This window comes from Bubalus kerabau, chromosome 23, assembly GCF_029407905.1.
Source record: "Bubalus kerabau isolate K-KA32 ecotype Philippines breed swamp buffalo chromosome 23, PCC_UOA_SB_1v2, whole genome shotgun sequence".
Lineage (NCBI taxonomy): Eukaryota > Metazoa > Chordata > Mammalia > Artiodactyla > Bovidae > Bubalus > Bubalus kerabau.
The window spans coordinates 7651661-7658266 of record NC_073646.1 but is presented as its reverse complement, the minus strand read 5'-3'; positions in this window follow the sequence as shown (position 1 = coordinate 7658266).

The window sequence follows — 6606 nt, the reverse complement described above, 5'->3', positions numbered from 1 at the left end:
AATGTATCAGACTGTAGAAAGCACCTGGAACAAGAAGAATCATAACAGTGATAACAAAGATAGGTTTTATTGTACCTGGATGCATGTGAGGCACAACACCAAGGACTTTACTTCTGTATCGTTTACTTCTGTCCAGAGCCTGTGGGGTGTGTAGTCTCATTTGTCCCATTTATCATATGAGGAAACTTTGGTTTCTGAATGTCAAGTGGCATTCCTAGGGTCACCCACAGATATAATGGGAGACCCAGGATTTGACACCAGATTAGTAAGACTCTAAACAAATGCCACAGATTCTGATAGATTACAAATCCAGTTATCATTCATCAGGTATTAGGCAAACAATCAGTACTTGCAGAAAACGGGTGAAAGCTTCGTAGTGGTAGGTCATTTGCAGAGCATTTAAATAATTATTTTGAGAGTCCTCTTTTTTACCTATAATGGTCATTCTGGCTTACCCGTGGTAACAGAACTATAGAGGGTCATGGTTTGCCATTGTGGGGTCACCACATCTGTAAACAAAGAAACACTGACTCTAAAGGCTGTGTTTCCTGTGTTGAGAAGGAAACATTTTCTTCCTTCCCTTCCAGGATCTAAGGCTAATCTACCAATAAAAATGACCTGGGCTTCCTTGGTGGCTCCGTGGTAAAGCATCTGCCTGCTAATATAGGAGACACAGGTTCGATCCCTGGGTTGGTAAGATTCCCTGGAGAAGGGAATGGCAATCCATTCCAGTATTCTTGCCTGGAGAATTCCATGGACAGAGGAGTCTGGCAGGATACAGTCCGTGGGGTTGCAAAGATTCAGACTCGACTAACACTTTCACTTTCATATTTAACTGAAATCATCACCAAAATATAGTGAACCCCCAAGGCTTTCCTAGTTCCTTCTGAATTCCCTCCCTGTTCCACCCCCAGCCCGGCCCCTGGTGATCACCAGGGTCTGCTTCTTATTCTTATAGTCAGTCAATCCCACATCCTGCTGGGTCTTTCTTCATCCAACTGTACTTTATTTACTATATTTTATTTTTTCCACTGTGTGTGTGGAAGATGCATAAGCAGCATCCAGAAGTTTGGATGAATGCACTCCTGGCCTTCTGAGCAGCCCCTGGGTGCAAGGCTTCCTTTGAATGGCATCTGGACCCCACTTCCAAGGTCTCCACGTGGCATGGTCTCCTGTTGATGGTTTCCAAATCCCCAAGAGTAAACTGATCAGACTTACAGGGCAGAGAGGAAAGTGATGGAGAGAGAGAGTCTCTGAGAGCAGCCCCTCCTGAGGTAGGGAGCACAGCTGTTTGGTGGACATGTTCCTGGAACTCACATGATATACGGTGCACAGTTTCACATGAATAATTTACCATCATGCTTGCAAAAGGCTTTAAAAAAAAAAAGAAGTAGAACATGCATATGGCATGTCACTCTTTCCCCATAGTACCATCCTCCTTTATTTCAGAGCGTGATGTCTCCAGAAGTGAAGCGGTCTTGGAGGTAGTGAATTTAAACAGTTTGGCATTGGATTAGGTCCTGATTTAAAGTTTTATTTTTAATATTAAAAAGAGGAGTGTTACTTTTATATCCCAGAGAAGCAATGAGTAAACAAATAAAAAATTCATTAGAGACAGGCTGCTATCTCTGAGATGAAAGTTTGATGTGAGAACTCGGTTTTCAAAAAGCCTAAAATCCAGTCAGTGGGTCATTAGCACAGCAGGCAACCGGGCTGAAAAAGAACGATTTCGGGATGGGTGATATCTGTGGTCTTCATTTCTTCAAGGTTTCAAAAATTAGCTTAGCACTTTCCCAAATGGGGAGAATACTTACTCTTAACGGCTACGGTCATGGTTATGTTGAGAAAATTAAATTTCAACTATGCTTTGGAGTCTTACATGTGGTGTTTCTTCCTCAATTTTACTTGCGTAGACTTGGAAGAGAAAATTTTGGTGAGGAAATGAAGTGTTCTAATATTACTCAGCTCATATCTGGGGTGAAACTTTCATTTTAATAATGCCATCAAGCCCCACGGCTGAAATTCAAGGTCACGGCTTACAGCATGCATACACTTGTAGTTTTCATTTACGTGGGGATGTTTTCCTTTTTCAGCAATGCCACACTTCTTTGCTCAGATGGAGCACTCCTTGTCTTATAAGAATGGAAAGCTCTATGAGGATGCTTATCCAAATCCGACCAATCAGAGCACCTCATCTCTCCCAGGCACAGTGATTGGTCCAAGAAGGACCAATCAGAATCTTTCCCTGGCTAGTGCTAGGTTTTCAGTCCATGGTCTTGCTATATAATAAGCAAGAAGCCATCACATGAGCTGGTTTTTCTAGGCTGAAGCAATATATTAATACAAGTAGGCACAAAGCTACCAGATGGCAACTACCCCACGAAATGGAGGAAGTCAATTTGAAGTATGAAAAAATATACGAGGACTAAACATAATTGCAGGGTAGGAATAGAGATACAGATGTAGAGAAGAGACTAGTGAACACAGTGGGGGAAGGAGAGGGTGGGACGAATTGAGAGAGCATCATTCACACACACACACACACACAAATATGTGTGTGTGTGTGTGTGTGTGTGTGTGTGTGTGTATATATATATACACATACTACCATGTGCAAAATAGATAGCTGGTAGAAAGCCTCTGTATAGCACAGAAAGCTCAGCCTGGTGCACAGAAAGGTCAACTCTGATGACCTAGAGGGGTGGGATGGGAAGGTGTAAGGGCGGCTCAAGAGGGAGGGGATATGTGTCTACTTATAGCTGATTCCTGTTGTTGTACAGCAGAAACCAACACAACACTATAAAGCAATTGCTGTTGTTCAGTCAACAAGCTGTGTCTGACTCTTTGCAACCCCATGGACTGCAGCATACCAGACCTCCCTGTCCCTCACTATCTCTCCAAGCTTGCCCAAGTTCATGTCTATTGAATCAGTGATGCCATCCAACCATCTCATCCTCTGCTGCCCCCTTCTCTTTCTGTCTTGAATCTTTCCTGGCATTAGTGTCTTTTCCAGTGAGCCAGCTCTTCCCATCAGGTGGCCAAAATATTGGCACTTCAGCACCAGTCCTTCCAATGAATATTCAGGGTTGATTTCCTTTAGGATTGACTCGTTTTATCTCCTTGCTGTCCAAGGGACTCTCAAGAGTCTTTTCCAGCATTACAGTTTGAAAGCGTTAATTCTTAGGTGCTCTGCCTACTTTATGGTCCAACTCTCACATTCATTCATGACTACCAGAAAGACCATAGTCTCGACTATATGGACCTTTTACAAGGCAATTATCCTCCCATTAAAAATTTAAAACATTAAATTAAAAAGAAAGGATAATGTGAAAAGGAGCCGAGGGATGGAGAAAGAGAGAGCTCTGAGAGCATCGCATACTGGTGGAGCCAGGCATGCCTAAAGCTGGGGCCCAGTAAGTCCCTCTTCACATTGCTTGTTGCTGTTGTTGAGCCAACTTGAGTCAGGTTTCTGCCCTGCAATGGAAAGAACCTTTGCTAATCTCACGCTTTACGGAAAGTCGTTCCCTCAGATCATCTGATTATAGGATAGAAGACTGACCACCCGAGGAAAATCATCTCCACATTTTAGTAGTTTAGCCTCCCGAACTTTAGAGTTCTCTTGGAGATTAAAAAGAGCCTTTTGGCATCATGTTGGGTTTCCAGGGCTGTTGAAAGGGTATAGATTTTGGAATCCTTTATACCTGTTTTGGAATCCTGGATTTTTCAGCTAACTGCTTGGGCAGGCAGCTTCCTCTTTTTGAGCCTCAGTTTCCTTGTTCATAAAATGAGGATGGGTTAGTAACAGTTCACAGAGTATGGCAGTCTAAACCACCTAGATAAACTACATCAGAATCACTGGAGATGACATTTGCTGGTTTTGTTGTTTAGACACTAAGTCATGTCTGACTTTGTGACCCCATGAATGTAGCCCACCAGGCTCCTCGGTCCATGGGATTTCCTAGGCAAGAATACTGGAGTAGGTTGCCATTTCTTTCTCTGAGGTATCTTCCTGACCCAGGGATCGAACATGTGTCTCCTGCCTTGGCACGCGGATTCTTTACCACTGAGCCACCAGGGAAGCCCAGAGATGAAGTTTTTAGGTGTAGACTTTTGGCAAAAGCATTCCACCTGATTCTGCTGTGGGGCTGTGTGTAAGAACCTCTGGAGCTGGTGAGATCTAAGGCAGGAGTTCTCAAAGTCTAGCTGCCTGCCAGTTCCCCAGACTCAACACTAGCAACCCAAACTCCAAAGCTCTGTGGAGGGGCTCAGAGGTCTGCCTCGTAAACAGGCTTTTTAGCTGATTTTGATGCATGCCGTTAATGGAACACAGGTTGAGAGGGGGGAAAAAAAGAGCCTTAAGCTCTCTTTCATCTTTGATATGCTAAGAATCTGCTGGGTCAGGTATTGACTGGGCAGTATTGATCAGAAAGGGAATCTTCATTGGAGGAGTGAAACGTCTAAGAGTTAGTTTTCAGAAATATTAGAATGAAGTCAGGAGAAGGACTGTAGGTCCATAGGACATTGTCAAGATGACTACAAGGAGGAGGAAGTAGTGAAAATATGTGTGCTTGAGACCACAGGAGTGGGAGAAGCCAAGAGCACAGAGTCAGAGAGAGAAGATTTGAGGTCCTATTCAAGTTCCTAACTGCTTAACCGCACTCACCTTTCCTCCAGGAGTTCCGATGCCTCCTCATGCAAGTTGCAAGGGAAAAGCCTTATAAAAAGGAAGCAAAAGCTCTTTCGGACTTCCCTGGTGGTACAGTGGGTAAGAATCTGCCTGCCAATGCAGGGGACACAGGTTCGATCCTTGATCTGGGAAGATTCCACATGCTTTGGGGCAACTAAGCCTGTGCACCAAAACTACTGAAGCCTGTGTTCCCTGGAGCCTGTGTTCTGCAATAAGAGAGCCACCACAGTGAGAAGTCGAGCAGAGCATCTAAAGAGTAGCGCTGCTCGCTGCAACTAGAGAAAGGCTCGCACAGCAATGATGACCCAGTAGGGCCAGAAATAAATAATTGTTTCTTAAGCTTTAGACGTGGGAAAATTCCCTGAGAAATGTTTTAGGGAGCAGTTTGCGAGAATCTGGGGGGAAAGGGATGAAAGATGAGATTGTGAGGAACAAAATTTGGATTATAAATGGAAGCATGAACCAAGGTATTTATTGACTTTTTATTTTATTTTAGTTTGGTTGCTCAGTTGTGTCCTCTTGGCAACCATAGGGACTGTAACCTACCAGGCTCCTCTATCCATGGGATTCTCCAGGCAATATTGGAGTGGGTAGCCGTTTCCTCCTCCCAGGGATCTTCCTAATCCAGGGATCGAACCTGAGTCTCCCTCATTGCAGGCAGATTCTTTACTATCTAATGCACTAGGGAATCCTCTATGGGCTTTGGTAGAGGTAATTGTACACAAACAGAATGTTCCATCCCTAGCCCGTTGCATCTTCGACATTGGCATCTCGTGGAAACTGGGAACTGGGACCCGCTGGGCTCATCCTCCTGGACTGTGTAGGGCAGGCTGGAGAGCCCAGTGATCACAACCGTCGGCATAGCTTGCTTCCTGCCTGAGTCTATCACCCTGAGCTAAGTTTGACTGTGGCCCCAGGAACCAAGAGGCTTTCTGACTTTCCTATGTACCACTCTGGGACAGAAGGGTTTCCTCAGTTGCTTCACTGAATTGGGTTTCTGTGTGTCCAGCATGGTTTAGTATGACACCCCTTAATTTACTGAGAAAATGGGAAAATAGAATCCATGGAGAGCCTCACAAGGTGGGTGACCCTACATTGATTTGGAGGATCCCAGCTTTGTGAGGGGGTGGTAATTAGCAGCTTCTTACACACCACCCACACTCACGAGCCTTGCCTTCTGAGATTCACACCTGGTGTCCGCCCCTCCTCTGGGGTCTGCGGGTTGAACCTACTGATTTTCTTCTAAGGCTAGACCTTGTCAGATCTGAGAAGTGAAAGTGAAACTCACTCAGTCGTGTCGGACTCTTTGCAGCCCCATCGACTGTAGCCTGTCAGGCTCCTCTGTCCATGGAATTCTCCAGGCCAGAATACTGGAGTGGCCTGCTGTTCCCTTCTCCAGGGGTTCTTCCCAACACAGGGATCAAACCCAGGTCTCCCACATTACAGGCAGATTCTTTACCAGCTGAGCCACCAGGAAAGCCCAAGAATACTGGTGTGTGTAGCCTATCCCTTTTCCAGGGGATCTTCCCAACCTGGGGTCTCCTGCACTACAGGCAGATTCTTTGAGAAGACGTTATAAAATATTGTAGTTTCCATCTTGCAGATGCTCTGAGTGCTCTTTCCCCTCAGTTCAGTTCAGTTCAGTCCCTCAGTCACGTCTGATTCTTTGCGACCCCATGGACTGCAGCACACCAGGCCTCCTTGTCCATCACCAACTCCCAGAGGTTGCTCAAACTCATGTCCATTGAGTCGGTGATGCCATCCAACCATCTCATCCTTTGTCATCCCCTTCTCCTCCCATCTTCAATCTTTCCCAGCAACAGGGTCTTTTCAAATGAGTCAGTTCTTCACATGAGGTGGCCAAAGTATTGGAGTTTCAGCTTCAGCATCAGTCCTTCCAATGAATATTCAGGATTGAT